We start from the raw sequence: 27,075 nt of genomic DNA on the forward strand, positions 1-27,075 counted from the left end.
AATGACATGGTAAGATCTATCCTTTAGGAACAATCAAACCGGCAGCCATGTGAAAAATAAAAACTATAGAGGTAAGAAACTCAAAACAAGAATAACTATAAAGCTATCACAATACAGGAAAGAGGTGGTAAGGATCTGAAAAAGTGATGGATATTTTATATATATATACACAATAGCCATAGAAAAGACTGTGAGGATAAAATCAATAATTTGGCTATAAGAACTGAAGGAGAAGGTAGTAAAGAGGCGCTTTGGAGGAAGATATAATAAATTGAAACAGAACTCAGGTTAAAAGACATGTTGAATCTAAAGATGCCTATACAACATACAGTTGGAGGACATCCATGATGATATGAGACTGAACTATGAGTCTGTTTCCTTACTATAGATAAACAATCCCCACTGAGACTCACAAGGAATAGAATAAAAACAAATGAACTTTTCTAAATTCTTAAAAATGGATAATTGGTGGTAGTCTTTTTTTATCATAATTGGAAGACCATCTATGATATACAATTGAACACAGATTTAAATTTGAATTTGCAATGAAAATTTTCAGTTATTTTTTTCAGTTATAAGAAACTTAACCTTTCACAACTGTGCCCAATAATATCCAAACCTAAGAATCTTTGAAACAAGCACAACCACCTGTATCTCTATTTATATCCTCTATTTTCTATCAGGTTTATGAACCATGTTTACAATCTATATCATTTAATCTTTATGCTATTAAAAAAAATACCTTGCCAATTCAGTAATATTCTAGGGAAAAGCAGGATTACAAAGTAAACAATTAGTAGTATAAGAGATAACAAGAAAACAGCAATGTGCTTGCTTAGACAAGGGAGGGGAAAAAAGGAATGCATCACAGCAATTTTCTTTCTCACTCTTCAATTTCACAAAATAAGATAAATTGGATGTTTCTCATCTAGTAACTCAAATCAAACCATGTCATAATGGGATTTTGCCGAGTCACGTAACAGTGAGTTAACCAGTCAAATTCACAAGTTAGGCATAGGCACAAATAAGACTAAATTTGATGTGATACAGGTCCTGAAACTGAAAAGGACTTTGGTATTGACCTAGTGTTAAGTGCCATAATTTTCTTTTTTTAACAGCAAAATGAAAACTCAGAAAAGTTACATGACTTGCCCAAGGTCATGCAGGAAAAAAAATTTAACAGAACCTGTATTTGAACCTGGGTTTTCTGACTCAACATCAACTTCCTACAGGAAAAGAATACAGGTTCCCTATTTTGGGACAAGGTTAGAAACATTTCTTATTTTTAAAAAAAAATCTATCAAATATACAGATTGTTTACATAATTTTATGTATGTCAACTCACAAAGTTTCCTTTTCAAACATTAGCTCAGAGCTAAAGATTCATTTTTTTAAATTGTTAAGCTAATCAACCAAATTTTCCCCCATTTTCTCTTTGATTGATTATTCTCATATATCTTCTAGAGATGACTATTGAGTACTTAAAACACATAAAATGACACTGGGGCATGTCAGCATTCCACTGAACAGCCACCATCACAGCTACAGAATTAGAGAATATACCCACATGGATAACATTAAAACACTCCCTCCTCCCCTCAGAAAAAGTTAAGTGGAATTACCTTCAAAAATCTATTAAATAAATTTATTTATTAAACAACAAAGCTATATTCTAGATTCATAGGAGATAAAAAGAAGAATAAGACAGGTTCTTGCCCTAAGGAGCTTACAATCTGGTAGCAGAAGATAAGGCACACAAATATGAAGTAGAGGAAGATAACAGCTAAAGAGAAGTGCAAAGTGCTAGAAGAGCTCAGAAGAGGGTTAGTTCACTAGTATATTAAAATGCTATGACTATGAATGGTTATTTCATTTTTATAAGCTGTAATTTTTTTGGAAGTTCTAAGATGAGCTTTTTTACCTTGTCTTATTTTTAGAAATACACATCACACTGCATATCACATGACATGATGTAACTGCTAGCAAAATGGTCCAAACCACTGAAAATTATCAATGGTTATAAGGGAAGGATCCCATATGTTGTGACTAAGATTTCAATATTTCCATTCACTTTAATAAATAATTTTTCTACCCACGGAATATTTGGATTTTACATAGAATCTTCAATAGAATAGAAAATGTAGGCAATAATTTATGTAGAAAGAGCAGGAAGCTCTTTCTTTAACTTATAAAATGAGGATTTCCCCAATTTTAAGGAGAAACAGAGAGGAAGAAACAAAACATTTTTATGAAGAAGCTCTGGGAAGAAATTGTCTCCATGAAAGAAAATGCAAAGCAGCTATTATGGCTCACTACATGTTTAAAATTTAATGCAGTGCTTGTAAAGTGTCCATTTTGCTGCAAAGGAATAATATAGGCCAACATAAAGTTATCTGAAGACATCTGAAAATTTCTAAAATGCTTAAACAACTTATTAGAAAAAGGAAGTGAATATATCCCTAAAAGGAGGGAGAAGGAAAACCACACATATCCATTTAAGCCTTGGTAAAAAGGAAATGAAAAGATCTGAAAAACTGGGAGGGGGGAGAAGCTACACATAAACCTATATAAAGACTAAGCTTATTACTATTTACTACTTTCTGTACAACTATTTTGTAATTAAACACATTAACAAAATCTGTAAGTCTATATCGCACATTTTGCTATGTAAAGAATAAATAATTTTTTTCCACAAAAAGTTTTTTCCCCCTATTCGGATGACAATAAAGATATAACACTCCCCTCAATTAAAAAAAAAAAAAAAAACAAACCATGATTGCCAGCCACGTGACAATGGAGTGAGACGGTAACACCAGGATTGTGAATGGGAAGGGCGGAGGGAGAGTAAAGGAGATTTCTCTTTTGGAACTTTCGGCCCGCGGGGTGCCGATCTCCCGATCCCCTGAGGTTCCAAATACAATCCCCTCGGTCACTAAGATTCAGAACCGTAAAGTGCGTGGTTATATATAGACCAAAGAAAAAATGCTCCAGCAATCTTTGGGAGAAAGGAAAGAGGGGAAAAACGGGGGGCGGGGGAGTGTAATTTAAAGTGGCGCCATCATGTCACCCCTTCTAAAGCAATCAATAAGGAAGATTTCTGAAAAGTCACATAAGGCTCGGATATTGTTTCGTAAAAGAGTCAAGGTGATTTGCCTTAATGACTAAAAAAGTCCTATATTCGTTCAATCTTCGGAAAAACAAACTATTCACCGTGGAGCAAACACAGTAAACTGGAAAATACACCCACCCACCCCCCATCCAAAGCAGCAAGATTCCAACTCAGTATAAACAAATAAAACGCCTTCCCTTCCCGCTTAGCTTAGTCTTAAAAAAAAAAAAAAAAAAATCACTCGAAAACATGTCCGGCAGGAGACGGCTAGCTCTGAACACGTTAGCAACTAAGGGCAACAAAAATATGAGAATAACTGAAACAATCATTTCACCAGAGTTGTGCTACAAACCGTGAAACGCGCAAGATGGATGTTTGAGGCAGAAAAAGACCATTTGCAGTCAAGAGAAGTTCAAGGCGAGAGCCAGAGTTTTGTGAGTGGGTTTTAAATAGAATAAATCATGTCCTTAAGCCCGTATTTTTTAAATAAAACGCCAAGGAAAAACTGGCAAACGAGGTGGCAGCTGGTGGAGAAGGGCCCCCCCAACCCCCCCCCCCCGCCCTGGCGGGCGCCTCCCAACCTCGGGATCCGGCGAGGAGAACCCCGGGGAGGCCATTTAAAGTTATGGGTTTTTTCCCTTCCTCCTTTGGCTTTCTAGTTACAACTAACAAAGAGGGAGAAAAGGGAGCCAGAGGGGGAGAGAAGGAGAAAGGGCAGCAGGGAGGAGGAGAGGAGCAGCAGCAGCACCTACCACGTGATGGAGGAGCGTAGCCCGGGCGGATTCAGCCCCACAAAATGGGCGCAGTTTGCAAACAACCCCGCTCGCCTCGCCAGGGAGGGTCGGAAGAACCGTGGCGGCGGCCGAGAGCGGGAGCGCGAGACGGCCCCGGCTCTGGCCCGGGCCCCCCCTGCAGCCCCCGCTCTCCTCCGCCGCCGCCCGGAGCCGCCCTGACTTTCCCCGCGGGGGGGAGGGGAAGGCAGCAGAGGAGGGAACGGCCGCTTTCTCTTGTCTTTCTCGAGCCCTTTTCCTGCCTTCGTCCGCTTCTGCAGGGGCCTGGGCACGGCTGGAAGCCGCAACCCGAGCTGAAGGGCGGGCGGGGGGAGAAGGAAAAGCCGCCCCCCCGCCCCGCACAAACAAGCGCCGCCGTCTGCAGCCCTGAGTCCGCTGCCCCGGCCGCCACCCTCCGAACACCTTTTCCCCGGCCGGGGGAGCGCGCTCCGGCCGCCCCCGGCTCAGCTGCAACAAGGCGAGCAGGGTTCGCTGAGTAGCTCTCCTCTCCCGCCGCCTCGACAAGCGGTGGCGGTGGCGGTGGCGGAGCTGAGAAAATGGCGGCTGAGCTCCTTCTTTTCCCTCCCCCCCCTTTAATCTGAAGCGGAGGGAGAATAGAGCGAGCGAGCGGGCGAGCGCCGGCGACACAGGGAAGGGGGACAGCGCCTCCACCGGCTGCTGCTGCAAGGGACGCTAGGCCCCGGCCCACCGCCAGGGAGCGCTCTCCCACGCCGCCCCGCCCCCGCAGGGCGGCAGGAGGCGCGGCCGCCACCAACGAGGCAGCTTCGGCTGCAGTTATTGCATAGTAGACTGCGGCGGCGGCGGCGGCGAAGGCGGCGGCGGGACCTAGCTGTTCCCGGGACGTGAGGAGACAGCACGCGGCACTGCGGCAGCGGGGGCCGAACCCTTCCTCCGAGCGTGCATGAAGCTAGACGGGGGAGGGGTTCGCCTCGCGCACAGCTTCCTGGCACCGACTTTATTAGCATGACAGCTTAAGGGATAGAACGGGTTTGTGGAACTTAGGAGCGGCGGTGCCAAAGGGAAGAGGAACTTGCTTGCCCGCGTATACGGACAAAATACTAAGGTGACCTACGCCACCATTAGTTATAGCTAAAATGAATGTATAAACCGGATGCCATCAGTGCAGCCGCTGAGTCTGGCTCCCTACAAGAAATCTTAAACTGCAGTTCGGCTGCTAGACACCAAGGCAGCCTTCCGCAGCCACTCGGAGAGGGGGAAGGAGAAAAGGGAGGAGAAAAGTACGCCACAGTTACTGCGCAGGCGCCGACCAAGCCCCAAACCTGACCCAGCTAGGAAAAAGAGGCCTAGACGCGAAAAGCGGAAATGGTGATCAAAACATCGCATGGATCTTCGGGAAATATAGTTTTCGTCCTGCCATACGGAGTTAGCGCGTCACAGCTTTGGCAATTCAGCCAAAACAGGCAAAGGACATTGCATAATAAACTTTTTATGTTTTCTGCTGCGACCAAAAGTTATGTAATAAAAGCATAACAAGAAGATTCACAGAAAAAAACACATCTCATGTCTGATTTGAATTTCCATTTTCCAGTCAGCTATGGATCAAATTGATGACATTTAGCCATTTTTTAAAGAGTAATGTGTCTAATTTCCCTAGTCTATCAAAAACATAAAAGAAATCTGTTAAATTATGTCATTAACTCATTAAAACTGTCCCCTTTTGTATGGACAAGTAGTGATCTGTATGGATGGCAAGAATACACACAAGAAAGCACAAGCTTTCTCAAGTCCTAAGGATGTCTTCTCTTGTTTTAAAAGCAAACATTCACCATCCAGAAAGAAGAAATCTTTTAAAATTCTACCATGATGTCCTATAAAAATGCACTATCAGGTAAATCAAAATTAAGATTTATTAAAACAACACAAAATTATTTAAAAATCATTACTCAAAAGAATAGTTAATAGCCACTACCTTAATCTTTCTGTGGCTCACCAGAATCAATTTCTAGCTATTATTCAAAGTTGAAAAATATCTTTGCCAGGGATACAGAAAAGTTTTGCTATCCACCCACATAAACCTATGCTGTTAACATCCCAGAAATGAAAGCAAAGCTTCATGGTTCAATGAGCTTTCCACACAGCACCTACTTTGGACAGATCTATATGCATCTCTTAAAAATAACATCCTCAACTTTATACCTTATAGCAAAACTTGTCAACTTAAATGTCTGAGAAAAATAGATAAACATAGACATACACAAATATGCATTTAAAAATAACAATTTTGTATCTTTCCTATTTATATTATAAAAAGAGGAAAGGGTTAAAAAAAAGTATATAATGAGTAACTGCAACAGAATAGCATAATTGTGCTTTTGAAAAACAGCACTTCAATTCCATCAGATGGCGCTTTAGGGCTCTAAAATTAGATGCTGAAAAATCTCAATTAGCAAGAGAAAGAGAAACACCAAATAAGGCGAAGCTTTCAGACTACAATGTTTATGTTCAAAGATGTTCACACACTGTACAAAAGAATAAATCTTGCTACTCTTTAAAATTAAGCTACCAAAATTAAGTCATAATATAGACTTAGAGAATAAAATGGTAACTGTAAAGGGAGTATAGGAGACAGTTATTTTAAAACCATAATATATCTGAATAAAGTCTGGGGGCATTAAACTTTTTTCGTTTGAGGATCTGAAGAGATTAGGGATACTCAACTAGTCACCTGCCTCCACAAACAGCAAAACTTTAAATACTCCCATTCCAAATAAGCAGACTGCAGTGTCCAAATGTGAATAATATAAGCGTAGCCAATGAACTAGAGGGCATATAGCTCCCTAACTCCTGTGGTGGAGTGAGGGGGAACTGCAGTCATATTCCTAAGGAAGACAATAACTAACAACTCTGTAGTCTTTAGCACTCTGCTGCTGCCTTCCCTACCCAATACAAATATCTTTCCTAGTTCTCTAACTTTTTCTCCCTGACGCAAATGGGCTTTAAGTGACTTGCCCAGGGTCACACAGGTAGGAAGTGTTAAGTGTCCAGATCACATTTGAACTCATATCCTCCTAACTGCAGGGGTGGTGCTCTGTCCACTGCGCCACCTAGCTGCCTCTATTTCTCTTTTCTCCTTCTAAACCGATTCCCTACCTCGCTTGCTTTAAACATTACCAAATTTCTTGGGGAAAAAAAAAAGTTCATTAGACCCTTACATACTATCAAGCTATCGACAACCCTATTATCCATAATATTGTTTTCTCTTTGCACTTTTATAGCATTTCTTTCTCCTGTTCCTTTTTGTCTTAACTGTAGGTGTTCCCAAACTTTGTCCTGGGTCCTTTTTTTTCCCTTTTACTACCATGATTTAATCATCTTCCCTATACAGATAATTTACAGATATCTTTCCAATTTCAGTCTCTCTTCTGAGTTCCAGAACTATATCATCAATTACCTACTGGACATTTCAAACAAATTGAAGACGTCCAAAACAGAATTTTTAATTTTTCCCAAAAATTCATTCTTCTTAGGTTTACAACTTAAAAGTAACCATCAACTTCTCACTCTCCTTCACTTCTTATATCCTATCAGTTGCCATATTTTGCAATCTCTAGATCCACAAAAAGCATTCCTAAACTAACCTCTTCTCTTTACTTACACAGCCACCATATGATGAGAAAATAAAGATTTGAGTTCCAACTTAACTTAGGTTATATGACACTGGGAGGGACAGACTGAGAGACTTAGGAGTATTAATGAATTAAGGGCACTACTGAAATTTGCATTCTTTCACATATACATTAAAGGAGAAACACGATAGGTTTTTCATCCAGATGCATGTTGAAAATGGCAATAGATATTTTTCATCTACTTGGTCTTTCCTATGTTGATGGACAGGTCAAACTCTTCTAAAAGGCTCTCCATCATATTGAGGGTTGATGCAATCAACACAATAATATCTGCAAAGAGGAACATTTTTCTTCAACCTAGACTCTGTCCTGGATCTTTTCCCCATCACAGAAGTGAATAATTTTAGCAGGCACCAGAGTTCTTTCTATTGTTACTCCTTCCAAAAAAATCATGGCTAATGAGAGAGATACTTTGTTATAGAAAGATACGTAAAGTTACATACTTATTCTACAAAATTTTTTAAAAATTATAACTGACAAAGAAGAAGCACAATGGAATCTTAAACTATCTTTCAGTTAATTGTGAAATGATAAAGATATGTGTGGTTTATTATTAATTATCATTTGGCATAAAGCCTGTTTGTTCCCTACAATTTGTTTTAAGAAAGATGACTTTCTTGAAGATTTTGTATAGTTGGGACAGTAAGTTATTGATGTTCTTTCAGTCATCTTTTTCAGACTAATACAATCTGAAATTTTTTTAAATGCCTTTGATATCTTATAGTCCTCTAGATACCTTTTTACATCAATCCCTCATAATTGTGTCTCTTCTAGTTTCTCTTCACTTGGTTCAATCAAGCTGTTTTTTCCCCATCCCTTTTTTCTATAGTTCCATATTTTTACCTTCTCTAAAAACACATCTGAAACTGAGATAAAGGGGCCTAAATGTGATAATTCCACTTTTTGATAGAGAAAACAATATGCTATAATGATTATAATCTTTTCCATTTTTCTTCTCCTTACAATCCTTCCATTTTCATCCTTGAATACCCGTGGAATGATTTTGCTTAGTTTTATCTCTTTTAAATGATTTTATCCTCTACTGCTTCTCTCTACCTTATACTACTTCTTATCATCTATCATCCTCTATGTAAAAAATTTTAATGAGTTTATATTTTAATCCAGCATTACTTTTGGCAGCTGTCTATTTTCATTTGGCATTAATATATATGTTATTATTATCCCTGGAATTTTCTAAGCTGTTTTGGTCTACTTGTAGCAATGGATTAAAATTCCCTAGGTGTTAAAATATAATCTATTTTATTTTATATGGGAAACTTATGAATCTAGGGATTTACATAATCCATTATAAAGACATGTAGATACATTACTAAGACTAAGAACAAGTAAGAAATCTTTATTATATTTTTTAAAATACCCTAATTGGAAGGAAAAAAACTTCTCAGTGACAATATCCCAAGTACTTTAATATTAATAAATTGAAGATCACTAAAATCAACAAAGAATAACTCAAAAAATAAAATTATCCACTGCCTTCTAAAGTGGCATTTTATTTCCTTGTTCTTTATTCCTTCCAGGGTTAGTAAGAATAAAATTACGGTATTTGTAAAGAGCTTTAAAAAATGCCTGACACAAACAAACTTGACTACTGTGATTCATTTTATTAGCCATAGAAACTTGTGAGTATCTACCTAAAGCACAGATGATATGATCTATGTGGGTAGAAAGAGTATTAAGGCAATGAAAATAGATTCTAGAAGTACCAAAGCAAGTCTACACCCATGTCTACTCAACCTTTAACATTTTTCAGTCTTGCAACAACCCTCTGTTCCGACCTACATTTCCCTAAAATACTTTCCGTCACTTCATCTCCAATCTATTGTTTTCTTTTATATTCTTTTATATTTTATATTTCTTTTATATTCTGATCAAAACTTAATTCATCCCAGAGTCTATTCAGCAACTTATGCCTTATGCCATTTTAAAAGATCCATGGTTTTACCACTGCGGGCTCTTCCTCTACTACTATATAGATCTTGACCTCTTTTACATCTTAACAGATAGTCCACATGAATTGCTCCAATTCCCCAAAATGAATATTTAGTCAATCAAAAAGCATTCATTAAATACTTATTCTGTGCTAGGCACAGAAATACTAAGTCCTAAAGAGAGGAATATGAGTTTAAGAAGCTCATATTCTTCTAATAAGAAAGACTAAAGTGGGCAAAAGTCTATTCGCACTTAAAAAAGCAATGAGTAAGATAACAAGAGACACTTAGATGGGGAATTATGAGCCCTGGGTTCTAAACTTAAAGTTGCCACTTTCTTGTTGGGAGGCCTCAAGCAAATCATTTTATCTTTCTGCTCTTCAGTTTCCTCATTTATAAAATAAAGAAACTGAACTAGGTGACCTCTAAGGTCCCTTTTAATTCTAATCTTGATGATTCTAAAGCTGATTGTCAAATTTCTAAGAAGCACATAATCCTCTGCCAAATTCATTCTTCAAATTTTCATTTCCCACTCTCTTACTATCCTCTACTATTTGAAAAAGAGGTGGTCTTGCTCCTTCCCAAGGTCAAATGCTCTACACATAAACTTGATCCCATTCTTTCTAGTCTTTTCCAGCAGAAAATATCATCAATAATCATCTTCACAAACACACTTCAAATCTTCACCCTCTCCCTATCAACCGATTGTTCTGCTCCGATTCAAACATGTCCAGATGTCCCTTACTCTTACATGTTTCAAGAGATCGCACCATACCCTCAAGCTATCAATCTATATCGTCTCCTCCCTTTCTCAGACTTAAAACTCCTTGAAGTTTTCTGCACTCACTGTCTGCTTTCATTCATTCAACCGTTTGAAATCTGGCTTTGCATCTCATCACTAAACTGAAATACTTATCAATTATGACATCTAAGACGTCTTAATGTTTTCTCGATCTTAACCTTTTATCGGCTTCAATGGAACCTGCAGACTATTCTTTGCTCCTGGATCCTCTCTCCTTTTTGTATTTCTGTGACACTTTGTCTTAGTTTGCTTCCTATTTATCTGACCACTTCTTTTCAGTCTCCTTTGCATGCCCATATCATCTGATCTGTGGGTGATCTCCAAATTTTATCCCTTTTCCTCTTCTCTCCATTGATGTTTTTATTTTTGGCAACCACATAAACTCCAACAGATGTAATTATGCAGAATTTATCAGTCTAGCCCTATGCTTCACCCCTAGCCAGAGGGGTTGCAATGCCAAATAGTATTAGACACTTCAAACTGGATGTGGCAGAGATATCATAAATTAAAAATGTCTAAACTTAAATTCAATATTTTTATTCAAAAGCTGTCCTTCCAAACTTTTCTATTGCTATCAAAAGCATCAATATCCTTCCAATGTCTCAAGTTTATAATCTCAGCATTATCCTGTACTTCTTTCTCTGATCCTCTCTCTCACTTTCCCTTTCCTAGCTTTCCCATTTTTTTTCTATTTTACTCTTCTCTCCTTCTTACATTCTGAAACTAGCTTTCTCTCTATTGCTCACAAATTATATTCTAATACATCTTCATGCTTTTGCAGTGGCAGTCCCTCATACCCGGAACACACTTTCCTTATTATTCTTAACTTCATATTTAAGCTTCATGTATTTTTTTATACATACATGTTGATATGTACTAGAAGGTCTTTAATAAATACTAATGGATTAACAGATTTATACAGTCTGCCAAAACTTGGATTTTGTTGTCTTTGAGAACTCAAGATCACTAACACACTAAGAGGACTGAAAATATTTTTTGTTCTCTATTTTGTCTGTCCCATCTAATTACACCAAAAAAAGTTCTTTAGTTGGATGTTTCCATTAATTTTGAGGATTGGGTTTGGGATTTTTGGATGCTCCATAATGCTATCTACATTGCTAAACCCAAAGAGCTTAAATCAAAACATAACATTTGCTAAGCTACTAAGCTCTTCAAAGTCCAAGCATTTACTCAAGTAAATCTTTCAAAATCCTTCAAAAACATGTTACAGGAATAAGCAACAGCCAATTGAAAAAAATGTTCCAAATTACTAATTAGAGAAATGCAAATTAAAATGTAGTAATTAGTTTTGTGGCCTGCTTTCCCACTTAATTTATATACAAAATATTATATATAACATATACATAATAATACTCAAAGAATCAGGAAGGGCTGATGGAGAGGAGGGGTTTACAGGCAGACTTGAAGGAAACTAGGAATTCTAAGAACAAAGTACTTTTTATAGCATGGGGGACAAGAGCAAAGCAGTGCCATGTAGAAGGAACAGAAAGAAACCCAGTTTGACATTTTGGCATTTGGACCACAGAAAATGGAAGGAGAATAAAGGTGGAAAGATAGATAATGGGCTAAAAAAAAAAGTTTATATTTTATCATACTGGTAATAGGAAGTTGTAGAAGTTTACTGAGTTGGAGAGTGACAAGGTCATAACTGTACTTTATTAAAATCAGTGATAGGGGGGCAGCTAGGTGGCACAGTGGCTAAAACACCAGCCCTGAAGTCTGGAGGACCTGAGTTCAAATATGATCTCAGACACTTAACACTTCACACTTCCTAGCTGCGTGACCCTGGGCAAGTCATTTAACCCCAATTGCCTCAGCAAAAAACAAACAAAAAAATCAAATCAAATCAAATCAATGATAGCCATGTAAAAAATGGACTACACTAAGGAGAAACATGAGGAAGAAAGATCAAAAGTAATTCCAGTAATCTAAACAAAGAGCAGATGAAGGCCTCTATTAGGATGATAGATATGAATACAGAAAAGGTAACCAATACAGAGTTATAATGGAGTTAGAAACGATGAGATTTGGCAATAGAATTATACGTGGGGTAGGGGATACAACCTGTGATTTCAAGGGCAGTGGTATGCATGCAAGAAATACAGACATTCAGAAAAGGGATGAGTATGTGGAAAAATATAAAGTATGAGGTGCCTAGTAGTCATTAACTGTGAAGTACTGACACTCAGGAGAGTTACTAGAGCTGGATATATAGATCTGGGAATGGTCAGCACAGAGATTAAACTTATGGGAAATGGTGATGTCAATATGAGAAGAAAACCCTTAACTGAGCCTTAGGAAAATACCCAAGTTGAGGAGTATTATGAATGAATCAGCAAAACAGACTTAATAAAGAGAGATCAGAGAAGTGCAAGAATCACAGTCACAAACCAAGAGGTATGAGTCATATCATATAATAGGCAATGGGGAAAAGGGAAATGAAGAGTAAAGAAGAGGCCAGGTGATTTAAAAAGAGAAAAGGAAAAGATTATTAGGATTTTCCAAAGGCTCAGATTTCTACACATCCTAAAGTGGCTACATGTTAATAGGAAAAAAGAAACTGTTATATATGGGGAAGGGATAATAAATACCTGTGGAAAATGGCAAAGAACACTTAAAAGGTACCTATATGTGTTTATTAAAAAAACCTGACACATGAAATATACCCATAGTTAATCCTAAAAAATAGCAATAATACTAGCCATATTAAATAGTACTTTAAAGTTTGTAAAATGTTTTACATACATAATTTCATTTGTCTCTCATAAAAGTCATGGAGTTAGATACTATTAATTTCATTTGTCTCTCATAAAAGTCATGGAGTTAGATACTATTAATTTCTCCATTTTACAGTTAGACAATCTGAGGCTCAGAGAAATTAAGTCACTTGCCTGGAATCACTTGTCTAGAGTTTCTAATCTTAGAAAGCTGCACTTGTGTTATCTAGGGTACTCAGCCCCTCGATCTTTTTGTAGTCACCTCAGACTTGTATTTGTTCCCTACAGAAGTTCCTATATATGCAACTGAAATTCTGCACTTTCAGGTCCCATTTACATGAGATCATACGATTCAAATCACCCTCAGGCTTCCAGCTGTCTTCTCATTCAGTCCTGGTCTGAAAAAAAAGAGCTTAATTGATTTTCTCTCTGTTTTTACTGAAACTATTTCATCTGTTATCCTTTATTAATATTTACTCAGATGTTTTTTAAAGTTTTAAATTAAATTATCATGTCCAAGACCTATAAGGGCCACAGAAGGGAAAAAAGACAACTTCTAAGTGGAGAATAAAACTAACAGAGGCTGTGTTACTCTATAAAGTTGACAGAGACAAAAAAACAAAGAGAATGTCAACTGCAAGGCTAGTTCCTATTATTAAATACAGCTCACTATTCCGGACCAGAACTGCTTAAAACAATAGGGAGGAAAATCTGGTATCCAATCTACCAATCAGAACTCCAGGAAAGCAGCAGTGTAATCCAGACTACAGCAGGAACAAAATAAGGCAGGGCCTACCATACATACACCATCCTTGAATGAAACAAGGACTAAGTCAAGCCCTGACACAAAATTTCAATCCAGGAACTGAGGCTGTAAGAGATAAATAAAATGAAGAAAATGGATCTCAATGCATCAAAATTATCTGTTACTGGCTAAAAAAATTTTTTAAATGATCAATGGGACAAATTAGGTATCCAAGACCCAGAAATAATATGTTTGAAAAACCCAAAAACCACCAACTGGAATAAAGACTCACTAATCAATAGCAACTGCTAGGAAAACTCAGAAACAGTTCAGCAGAAATTAGTTTTAGACCAACTTCTCTTACTATATACCAAAATAAGCTCCAAATGGATATAGAATCAAAGGAAAGGATAATATCATAAATAAATTTAGAGGAGTTATCTTTCACAATTATGGATAAGGGAAGAACTCTTGAGCAATCACAGAACAGAGAGGTTCAGAGGTCCAAGACTCAAAGAATTTTGCACAAACAAAATCAATGAACACATAAATACAAGAAAAAGTTAACTTGGAAAAAATGTTTTCAAGATATATATAAAATTAGCATAAATACTTAATAGCATGGACCATTCTTCCTCAAATAAATTGGCATAGGATATATTTTCATAGGATATTTTCAAAAGTAGAAAACAAGATATTAAACATCACATGCAAAAAATGTTCCAAATCACTAATGATAAAGAATTGCAAATTGACAACTAGAAGGTTTCAGTTTACACCTTCAGACAAGTAAGATGACAAAAATGAAGAATGAAAATTGTTGAAGAAACTTTAAGAGGGCAGGAAATGATGGAGTTGTAATTTTTCTCCATTTTGGAAAGCAATTTGGAACTATTCCCAAAGAATACATAAACTGTACCTTTTTTGATCTATAGATACCAGTAGTAGGCATCGTCTCCCAAAGAGATTAAAGGAGGAAAGAACTGACAAATATGAAACAAAAATATTTTTAGTAGTAACTCTGGTTGTAGCAAAGATGAATAAACAAAGAGGGTGTCTGTCGATTGTAAGAATGGTTGAATTATGATATTTAATAATAATGATAATAAATATTATCGACTCATAAGAAATAAAGAAAGGAACAGTTCTAGAAAAACCTGACATGTATGACTTAATAAAGAGAAAAGCAACATTTCTACAACACTGTAAAGCAACTATTTTGAAAGATTTAAAAACTCCTATTAGTGTACTAGCCAATCCCAACTCCTGAAAAATGATGAAGAATCTCTGTCAAAGCTTGATTAAGAATAAATGAATTTAAGGTGTAGAATGAGAAATATTTCTAGACATGACCACAATCAGAATTTGTTTCGACTAGCCAATGCTTATGTGTTATACAAGTTTGGAAGTTTTCTCAATGGAAAGGAGGATGATGGCAACACTATTGCCAAAAATGAGAAAAGAAAAGAAATAAGGATTATTAAAACATTAGAAAAAAAGTACAAAAAAAAAATTAAACAACAAAAATTAAGAGAGATAAGGGTTTCAAAGTAATAATGGAGTGAGCTGAAGCATATACGGTTCATTCAGACTCCAGGAGGACAATTAAATTCCTCCTCCCTCACTTCATAGCACCAATCCCAATTCACAGAGGAATAACCAGGGCAAGAATCTCAGACAGGGAATCCTACAATTCTGCCACTCTGAACCAACAGAGCTTTTGAGTTGGCTGATAGGGTTTGAGATTTGCAGAATTTTCAGGTTATTCAGGATCCAAAGGCAGTTCAGGAATTTGGAAGAGTTCAGACCAGGAGGATAGACTGCAGACTTTGCCCTGGACTAGACCACTCTTCCACTTGAGCTCCTGGAACATAACACTCAATGTCCCAACAAAGCAGAAGTAAGACAATCCAGCCCTTTCTTATCTCTAGATATACTAAAGAGTCCACCCCTAACATCAAGTTTAAAGTCAATAAGTAGAAAGAAGCACAAACTCAGAAAAGAGTGACTGCAAAACAACTTCAAGCAAAGTCTCAGAGAAAAACACAACTTAGGTACAAACAATTAGGATTCCTAGAAGAGATTAAACAAGAGTTTAAAAATGTTTTTAATGAGTAGGCAATGAGGAAACCAAACTATCACTCTTTGCAGATGATATGATGGTATACCTAGAAAACCCCAGAGATTCTACTAAAAAGCTATTAGAAATAATTCACAATTTTAGCAAAGTAGCAGGATACAAAATAAATCCCCATAAATCCTCAGCATTCTTATACACCACCAACAAAATCCAAGAGCAAGAGATACAAAGAGAAATTCCATTCAAAATAACTGTTGATAGCATAAAATATTTGGGAATCTACCTACCAAAGGAAAGTCAGGAATTATATGAGCAAAATTACAAAAAAGTTTTCACACAAATAAAGTCAGACTTAAATAATTGGAAAAATATTAAGTGCTCTTGGATAGGCCGAGCAAATATAATAAAGATGACAATACTCCCTAAACTAATCTATTTATTTAGTGCTATACCAATCAGACTTCCAAGAAAATATTTTAATGATTTAGAAAAAATAACAACAAAATTCATATGGAACAATAAAAAGTCGAGAATCTCAAGGGAATTAATGAAAAAAAAATCAAATGAAGGTGGTCTAGCTGTACCTGATCTAAAATTATATTATAAAGCAGCAGTCACCAAAACCATCTGGTATTGGCTTAGAAATAGATTAGTTGATCAGTGGAAAAGGTTAGGTTCACAAGACAGAATAGTCAACTATAGCAATCTAGTGTTTGACAAACCCAAAGATTCTAAATTTTGGGATAAGATTTCATTATTTGATAAAAACTGCTGGGATAACTGGAAATTAGTATGGCAGAAATTAGGCAAGGACCCACACTTAACACCACATACCAAGATAAGATCAAAATGGGTCCATGACCTAGGCATAAAGAACGAGATTATAAATAAATTAGAAGAACATAGGATAGTTTATCTCTCAGACTTGTGGAGGAGAAAGAAATTTGTGACCAAAGATGAACTAGAGACCATTACCAATCACAAAATAGAAAATTTTGATTATATCAAATTAAAAAGCCTTTGTACAAACAGAACGAATGCAAACAAGATTAGTAGGGAAGTAACTAACTGGGAAAACATCTTTACAATTAAAGGTTCTGATAAAGGCCTCATTTCCAAAATATATAGAGAACTGACTCAAATTTATAAAAAATCAAGCCATTCTCCAATTGATAAATGGTCAAAGGATATGAACAGACAATTTTCAGATGAAGAAATTGAAACTATTACCACTCACATGAAAGAGTGTTCCAAATCACTATTGATCAGAGAAATGCAAATTAAGACAACTCTGAGATATCACTACACTCCTGTCAGATTGGCTAAGATGACAGGAAAAAACAATGATGAATGTTGGAGGGGATGCGGGAAAACGGGGACATTGATGCATTGTTGGTGGAGTTGTGAACGAATCCAGCCATTCTGGAGAGCGATCTGGAATTATGCCCAAAAAGTTATCAAACTGTGCATACCCTTTGATCCAACAGTGTTTCTATTGGGCTTATACCCCAAAGAGATACTAAAAAAGGGAAGGGGACCTGTATGTGCCAAAATGTTTGTAGCAGCCCTGTTTGTAGTGGCTACAAACTGGAAAATGAATGGATGCCCATCAATTGGAGAATGGCTGGGTAAATTGTGGTATATGAACGTTATGGAATATTATTGCTCTGTAAGGAATGACCAGCAGGATGAATACAGAGAGGCTTGGAGAGACCTACATGGACTGATGCTAAGTGAGATGAGCAGAACCAGGAGATCATTATACACTTCGACAACGATATTGTATGAGGATGTATTCTGATGGAAGTGGATTTCTCTGACAAAGAGACTTAACTGAGTTTCATTGGAGAAATGATGGACAGAAACAGCTACACCCAAAGAAGGAATACTGGGAAATGAATGTGAACTATTTGCAATTTTGATTTTCTTCCCGAGTTATTTTTACCTTCTGAATCCAATTCTCCCTGTGCAACAAGAGAACTGTTTGGTTCTGCAAATATGTATTGTATCTAGGATATACTGCAACATGTTTAGCATATATAGGACTGCTTGCCATCCTGGGGGGGGGGGGGAGGAGGGAGGGAGGGGAAAAAACGAAACATAAGTGATTGCAAGGGATAATGTCGTGTAGAAATTATCCTGGCATGGATTCTGTCAATGCGAAGTTATTATTAAATAAAATAAAATTTATTATAAAAAAAAAAAAAAAAAAAAAAAAAAAATAAAAATGTTTTTAATGAATGAAAAAAAGAGCATGTAGGGACAAGGGGAGAGGAAGACTGGAAAAGAAATGAGAATTATGAAAGAAAGAATTGGAAAAGGAATTAACAGGTTGGCACAAAAGGTACAAACTTTTTTATTCAGGCCAAAATAACTTCCTAAAAAGAATGGTCAAATAGAAGCCAATGACTTTATGAGACAATAAGAAGTATTAAAACAAAGAAAAGTTGAAAAAATAAGAGAATAAAATGTGAGGTAGTTCAAAGCAAAAACAACTGACTTAGAAAATATAGAAAAGAAAAAAATTAAGAATCATTGGATACTTTGAACACCAGGACCCAAAAAAGAACATAGACATCACATTTCAAAAAATTGTAAAAGAAAACTGTCCATATCTCTTAGAATTAGAAGCCAAAGAAGAAATAGAAATACTACATCAATCTCCTCCTGAAACTTCAAAATGAAAATTCCCAAGAACATCTTAGGCAAAATTCAGAGCTTCCAAGTCATAGAAAAAAGTTCTGCAAACAACCAGAAAATAAAACTGCAAGTACTAAGGAATCACAGTCAGTCAACACTACAAAACAGCAGAGAATTTAGAAAAAATATTCTGTAAAGCCAAGGGTATGAACTTACAGCCAAGAATAACTTGCCCTGCAAAACTACATATAATGCTATAGTGAGGAAAAATAATGATCCAAATCCGGATCAAAAGACCAAAGCTGCATTACACGGAAACTTTAAAGTTTAAATAAAAAGATTTTCATTAGGTACTTGTCACTGCTGAGGAAATTTATTTACTCTAAAGTTTCCTATGGATAAAAATCACAAAGTTGTACCTCTCTCACTACCCCCTAATAACAATAATATATTTTAAACTTTTTAAAAGAAAGTAATTTGTGGAATTTACTATATACTTTTTTTGAAAAGCAAGTTTTAAGTGATTCAGTTTCATTTTTTTTTTCTATTTTACTTTACATATGGAAAGGCTCATTTTTTTCATGCTGTTAAATACAGAACAAAAACAAATAAATCAGAAATAATACCACCAATAATAAAAAACTTACTTCTGCTCAACACAAAGTTTAGGTAACTAATGATGAATTGTGCTACCCACCTCCAGAAAGAAGTGATGATCCAGAAGTGCAGAATGAGATTCATTTTCAAACAGGCCCAAAATATGGAGTTATTGGGTTGTTTTTTCTTACTTCATTATACTTTTTCCAAGAAAGAACTATTTATTTTATTGGCAGCAATGGCGAGTCACAAAGGAAAAAAGATTTGAGAATAAATTCAAGAAAAAGAAAAGAAAGGCTGTCAATGAAAACATTAAAAAACAGAAGGGATAGTCCAATGGAAGAATGGATAGAGCACCAGCCTGGAATCAAGAGTTAAGTTCAAAACCCCAATTACCTTTTTTTTAAATCCTTTTTTAATAAGGATTTTATCTGTTAATATTTTGTAAATCATTTGTTAATGCTTGTCAAATTTTCATAATAAAAAAGGAAAGTGTTTTTAAATGAAAAAAGAAAATTCTCAATACAATGAATAAATATTAAAGGTTAAGATGATATAAGACTTCTATGACAGAGGAAAAAATCCTCTAATTTCATATTCTTAAAAACAAAATGAAAAGACTTGCAACATCAACTTATTCTGCAAAAAGTGAAGTATACGTGTTTAAGCTGCCAGAAATGTTTAAAAATCTTTGAGGCAAAACAAAGGAGATAAAACCTAGAAAGGTAAATACATTTGAACAACTAGAAGGCCCTAAATGATGATCAAGTGCTTATGTTTTAATTAAGAGGAAAGAAAAAAGAAGTCTCTTCAAAAATTTCTATTTTTAAATATCAAAGAAGGAAAACTTATTCTAGGAGTGAAATTTTAGTTGGAATTGGAAAGAAGCCAGGAGACAAAGATGAGAAGGGAAAATATTACAAGCATGCAGTACAGGTAGAAAAAATGACCAGAGGCCAAAAACAGAGAAGATGGAATTTACTGTTTGTGGAACAGCCAGGAGGCCAATGTCACAGGATAGAAGATATAGTAGAAAATTAAGTGTAAGAAGACTGGAAAGGTAGGGGAGAGGGAACAAAGGACTTCTGAATGTCAAATTTTTTATGTATTTGATCCTGGAGGTGATAGGAACATCCTGCAGTAGTGAGTGGGAGGTGGGGGTAGGCGACATAGACTTGTACTTTAGAAAATACCTTTGGTGGCTAAAAGAGAGATGAAATGGAATGGAGAGAGAAAATCAAACCCACCAGCAAGAAACTCCAGGAAAACTGCAGATATAAAATAAACCTTCAAAAATCATAGGCTTTTCTGTTTTATCACCAATAATAAAACCCAACATGGAGTCAATAAAAGTAATTCCATTCAAAATAACAATAAGAATGAATAAAACCTGGAATCTACTTAACAAAACACTTCAAGGGTTATATATATATATGTATGTATGTAATTAGAAACACACACAAGAACTAAAGGGAGACAATTAATAGAAGAAACATAATTGCTTACAATCAGATCATACTAAGGTAATAATTAAACAACTAGCATTTACACAATATTTTCAGATTTGCAAAGCACATGCCATCTCATTTTATCCTCAAACACTGAGAAGTAGGCACATTATCTGAACTCTATAGATGAAGCCACTGAAGTAGGAAGAAGTTAAGTGACTTGCCCAGAGTTACAGAGGTATATATTCTTTGATATATAAAGCCAAGAACTAGGCACATGTCCCAAAGTGATCAAAGCAGAGGATCATATGTACAAAAATATATACAGCACTTTCTGAAGTAGCAAACAACTAGAAAAAGTGGGTGTCCCATCAAATGAGGAATGGCTAGACAAATTGTAATGGAATATTATTGCTCTGTAAGAATCAAAATTGTCTCACAAAGTAAATGATTAGTAATGAATGTAAAACAAGAGTTAGACATACATATCTATTCTTAATAAGGTAATAGATTCCTACCATTATATTTCAGAGATCTTCAAAATGACACTTTCCTTCCAAGGCTATGTCACAGCTACCACATAATGACAAGCTGAGTTATGTCCTATACCAATGGTATCCTGAAGAGATCACTTAGGTTCAAACCTTGAATCTAACACTGACAGCCAGATGACAAGCCATTTAACCTTTTGATGCCTATTTCCCCATCTAAAATGAAGTAAAGTGTCATTCGAGGTCCTCTCTAGAACTAATTTAATCCTATTACTTTATCTACATATACACAATAAACTTTAATATATGAAAGAAATTAGTTACAACCAAACCAGCTATTATGAGAGCAATGAGACACTGCTGTCTCCTGATAGTTCATTGCAACCAGTCCGCAAGTAGTCAGGAATTGGAAGGCATATCCATGAAGTCCAGATTAAAAGACTGAAGTAATATTGCTCAAAACTACTTTATTTAACTGGAGGTCTAAGTCACCTACTTAGCTCCCTATGTAGTCTCCCAAATCCTAAAGAGAAAAAAACTGAAAGTACTGTTAGGTTGCACTCATGCCAATCAGCAACAGCAGAAAACAGCAGTAGAAATGAAGGAAATTACTAGTTTTTCACTGCAACAATGGTAATAAAGGAATTAATTCCTTCTTCAGAAACTGATAAATCAAGAAAAGAATTAAATCTGCTTTAGCTGATAAAGGATTTAATTCCCTCTTCATAAACTGATAAATCAACAAAAGAATTAAATCTGCTTCAGCTAAAGATTTCTTTTCATTTAAATTTCCAGGTAATTCACTTATTTTTACTTATTTAAATAGAAATTTTAAAAATTAAGTTACTATATAATAAATAGTACCTGTTGTTTAGCTGTTTCTGTTGTATCCAAATCCTTGGTATCTTCTTGGCAAAAAGATACTGGAGTGGTTTGCCACTTCCTTCTCCAGATCATTTTACAGACTAGGAACTAAGGCAAAGAGGGTTGAGGGACTTAGCCAGGGTAACACAGCTAGCAAGTGCCTGAAGCCACATTAGAACTCAGGAAGATGAGTCTTCTTGATCCCCCGGCTGGCCCTCAGTGCACTATGGTGCCACCTAGCTAACCTAAATACCGTTGCCTAAATCTACAAACCTGTTGCATGAGTAAACTTATAACATTCCAACATTCTGTATAGTATAGGTACAAATATAGATACATACTTCCCCACCCACCCCCTTCCTTTTTTTCTGATCATCCAGAGCCATATTAACCATAACTTGTCCCAAATTATTATTCATTTATCTTTCCTCAAAAAATCATTCTTGTTAAAAAAAAATCTCCATAATTTTATCAATTTCAACCACTAACTATTCTTTCAGCCTCCCAAATTTATAACCTCAAATTTATCCTCCATTCCACACACTTTCATTTCACATAATCAATCAATTGCCAAATTTGGTCAATTTTACCTTCACAAAAGTTCTCATATTCATCTTATCAAAAGGTGACTTAAAGATGACTTTAAAAGTCATCACCTTAACTAAGCCCCCACCACCTCAAGCACAAACTTTTATAATGGCCTCTTAAACTAGTCTCTCTGACTCAAGTTGATTGATCCCTGATCTAATCCATTCTCCACATAGCTACCAAACATTTCATCAGACCAAGTCACTCCCCTCCTCAGTAAAAAGACAAATGTTTCCTATTGTTTCTAGGTTTAAATATAAACTGCTCTGTAGAACTTTTAAAGCCTTCATAACCTGGCCCCACCTTGCCATTTCAACTTCATAATACATTATTTTCTCCACACATCCTACAGTATAAACTGGTGATCATATTATTCCTCACCATGGCACTCTATCTCTAGACCCTTTTTTTCTCCACACCTAGAGCTCCTCACTTCCACTTTACATAGAATGCATTACTTCCTTCAAGACTCAGCTTATCTTCTACATAGAACTTGTTCAGAAACCTACAACAGCTAGTTCCCTCTCTCCCTAATCTGCATTTTTAAATTTATTCTGTAAATACTAACACGTATTGTAAATGGCCGACTTCCTAAATGTAGGCTTCTTGAGGGCAAGGATCATTTATTTTATTTTTATCTTTCTACCCCAACACCTAATCCAGAACCTGATATGTAGTAAGCACTTAAAAACGTTGTTTAATTGATTTGATTCCCTAACTTAAGTATCTTAGGACACTGAGTGGCATATAAAGGTCTTTTTTAGTTAGCCCTTTGGGTAACCATTACGGGAAAAGCAATAGATAGCCTAGCCTACTGAGACCCAGCATATATACATCAATTTGTTCTTTTATATCAAAAGGAGGGTCAGACACACTGATGACAGCTTTATCACCAGACTTTTATCTCCATTGTTGGGATAGAGTTAAACCAATGACATGTGACTTGGCACAGGATCCCATCTGCACAGTGTTTGGGCATGAAAGCTTTTGTGAAGGACAAAGGAAGAAAGGCAAAGGATGAAGGACCTCCACAATGACCATTCCTCAGTCAAACCATACTCAACTCTCTAATAAGGTTACATCTAAAGAATAAACTGAAGACAAAATTTTAACATGCTATAGAAAATTACCGAAAAGAAAAAAAAAAGATATATATATACATATATATATTACATGACATCTTTTGCAATCTGAGTCAGCTACTGATTTTCAACAGTATTATACACACTTGTACATATGATATAGCAACCTGGCTATTGAGTTTAAAAGTGGAACTAGTTTCTAAGACTTAAAAAGCAAGACCTGACAACTCTGTAGTTTGATTTAAAAAAAAAAAAAAAACTTAACACAGGATAACAGAAAATTGTTCAAGAACTGAATATTTTTAACCCTGAAAAGAGACCACAGCAACTGACAATACAGGGTGTTCTAGTCTAAGAAGCAAATGAACAACTTAATGTTAATAAATAAGTAGCAAATACCAACATTAAACTTAATTAGATCATTCTCTAATTCAAAAGAACATAAATGCCAAAAGCACATCAACTAAAAAAAAAAAAAAAAAAAAGACCTCTTACCTTAGCGGGCATCCAAGTAGCATTCATAGTGTCCAGGATAATGTGCACAAGACTAAGAAGTAAAAAGGAAATCTTAGCAAATCCTTTGGATCCAACAAGGACGAGCAGTTGTAAAAATCTTTACTGTTTTAAGAAGGATAGCTGAAACAGAAGATTTTAGAATTACAAATCAACATAATCTGTAAACCTAATGATTTTTAAAATTTTAATTTCTCCAATTTTCTTAAAATTAAATTTCTAAAATTATCTCATTTCCTCATTCACCTCAACAATGTTACAGTAAAAATATTCTGCACACCCCCTTTGCATGTATGTGTGTGTGTGTATATATATATATATGTATATATATATATACACACACACACATCTATACTTATGTTTGAACAAATAAGGGTATATGTGATGAAAAGAATTCTGGATTTAGAATCTGACAATTCTGAGTTCAGATTCTGACTTTTAAAAACAGGTAGAACTGTGTGATCCTGGTCAAGAAAGTAATTTCACTTATCTGAGCTTTCTCAGTTTTCTCACTTGTTAATTGAGTACAATTCAGGAATTCTTAGCTTGGGATCTACAGACTACCAAGGTATTCATAGATAGATTTGAGAAAGGTTTATGAACTTGATGGGGAGAAAACTGTCTTTATTCTCATTGAACTCCAACTGAAATTTAGTATTTTCTTCAATTATGAATTTAAAAAAACTGACACCCCCAAAGAGGTCCATGACTAAAAAAAAAAAAAAGTTAAGAATCTCTGGACTAGTTAAATGGTTTCTGCAATCTCTTTCTAAGTCAAAACTATATAGAAAGGATTACAGAGAAAAGGGAAGGGGGCTACGTAATGAATTAGAATTCATTATTTGGTATATTATTTAAAATCGAAGCCCTTCATTTTACAGATAATTTAGAAACTGAGTTTTTCTATATAAAGAAAGTCAAAATACTCTTAAGCCCCATGTACTCCTAATTTTGGGGAAATCAGCTGTTAATATTTTTGAAATGCTGATAGGCCCTTAATATTTCTAAATGATAAGAGTAAAATCACCAATTTAATTAGAAAGGGGCTTAGTACTCAAGATATTTGATAACAGTAAATTTCTGATCATTTTAAACAATAATCTTTTTCTTAATCGATTAAAAATGAAGTTTCAGCACCAATTATACTTCCAAAACAAACTTCCATCTTTTCTAATCTAATCCAATAATGTTTACTCTTTTGTTAGATTTTCCAAAATCCAGTAGTAATCAATCCAACGTCTTCGATGGGTTCAATTTTGCCTGGTAGTATGAAATGACCATAAGATTCCCTTAAGAGTCCAGGATTAAATTCCAACAACTAAAACGGGAGTAAGAGCTTAACAGACGTGGATGACCCACTCAAAAAAGAAAAAGAAAAAAAAAAATAGAGCAGCATCCATTACTTTAGAATTTTTTCCTACATATGGAAAATAAAATTAAATATATTCTCTCTGTCTCTGACGATAAGAGTTGTTCTAGCCATGCCTTCGTCATCACATCAGCTCCTGAAACTTGGCATCACTTCCCATGGCTTCGGTTTATTTCCTTACACTTCATGGTATTGGGAGGGAAGAGAAGGTAAGGTCGGGGGTCAACTCGGGTCCAGACCTCCTCCTCCTCCCCCAGCACCCCGACCAAGACGCCTAGGGATTGGGGATGGGAATGGAAGTCATACCCATTCCTTCCACTGCCCTCCCCTCCCCTCTTCCAGGTGGCCCCTGGCCCCAAATCTCACCTCTACCTCTTCCAGCTCTCACAGTCGGTTCCTCCCCCCAAGCCCATTGTTGCAGAAGGACCCTGAGAGGCCCTGGGGCTGGGGGGAGGGGGCTGCGGCCGTTGGCCTCGGTTTTCCGGGCCCCCCACAGCTGGGCTCCGGGCTCCGGGCCCCGCGCTCGCCTGGGCTCGGCCTGGCGCCCAGGGCTCCACCGCCGCTCCCCTTAGCCATCCCTGGGGCTGGGCCCGGCGGCCTCGGGGGCCGAAGGTTGGGGGCAGCTGCAGGAGGGGTAGAAGGGGAGTGTGCAACACACACTCACACGCACGCACACACATACACACGCGTCCCCTCTCCACCCCCAACCCAGCCCGCTTCCGAGGCCCGCGCCTCGGCGGCCCCCCGCCCCATAGTCCCCTCAGTCTTCCCAAACGCGCTGGACCCTTCCTCCCTGGCGTGAGCGGCTGCCCCCTCATCTTCTGGGCCCCCGGCCCCCCAGCTCCGCCACGGGCACTAGAGCCAACGGCGGCTCCCCCGGCCCCGGACCTACCTGCACGGCTCAACCTAGCCTAGAAGTGGAGGGGCGGGGAATTGTCCGCCCTCATCCGCTTCTCATTGGCCGACCGAGGTCAGGACCGGAAGTTCATTGGCTGCATATGAGTGTCCGTCAGGCTGGCGGGGCGTGGCGGAAGGGGGGCGAGTGATGCTGGTGCCCGGGTTCTCTGGTTCTCTGTGTCTCTTGATGTCTCTGTCTCTGTCCCTGTCTCTATCTCTTCTCGTGCAATCGGGAAATGTTTGTCCAGTGAGGCCGGAAGGGGGCCAAAGGTAGATGGAAAAAATGGATGAGAATACCGAGCTTTCCATTATTCTTCCACTAAGCAACCCTAGTCTGGTCCCCTGATTTAAGACCCTCTCTTCATTCCCTAGCACCACGTCTCTTTCCAGCCTTACGCGCGCGCCCCCCGTCTCCCTTCTCTCCTTCCTCCCCCCCCCCCCCCCCAGCCAATCTCCTGGTTCTAGAGCCGGGTAGCGACAGGATTAACACTGAGGCAGAGAGACCTTGTAAAAAGATGTGGCAACAATTTAGCATGAAGTCAATCGAGGGTGGAGAGTGGGGAAGTAGGTTGGAGACTGGACGTGGAGAGAGGTAGAGGCAAATCTCTAAGATGACACTGCAGAGTTAAAAAGAAGAAATATTGGTATGTAGACTTAAATGATATCTAGATGCAAGACAACTGAGGAAAGGAAGGATAATGTCCGTGGTGTTGACAGGAAAATTA

General features: G+C 37.1%; 1 protein-coding gene across 4 annotated transcripts in view; it reads right to left on the bottom strand.

Annotated features, from left to right (window-relative positions):
• Positions 1-26,114, bottom strand: part of KANSL1 (KAT8 regulatory NSL complex subunit 1) — a 184,125-nt gene extending 158,011 nt beyond the window's left edge. For 3 of the 4 annotated variants that reach the window (XM_051994910.1, XM_051994911.1, XM_051994908.1), the window contains exon 1: positions 3,862-3,961. The gene's annotated coding sequence lies outside the window, so the exon portion shown is untranslated. Of the gene's footprint in view, positions 1-3,861; positions 3,962-24,066; positions 24,208-25,819 lie in introns of those variants that run through there. The other variant, XM_051994909.1, reaches the window with a different exon arrangement.
• Between the last annotated feature and the right edge of the window lie 961 nt (positions 26,115-27,075).

Source organism: Antechinus flavipes, chromosome 4 (assembly GCF_016432865.1).
Source record: "Antechinus flavipes isolate AdamAnt ecotype Samford, QLD, Australia chromosome 4, AdamAnt_v2, whole genome shotgun sequence".
Lineage (NCBI taxonomy): Eukaryota > Metazoa > Chordata > Mammalia > Dasyuromorphia > Dasyuridae > Antechinus > Antechinus flavipes.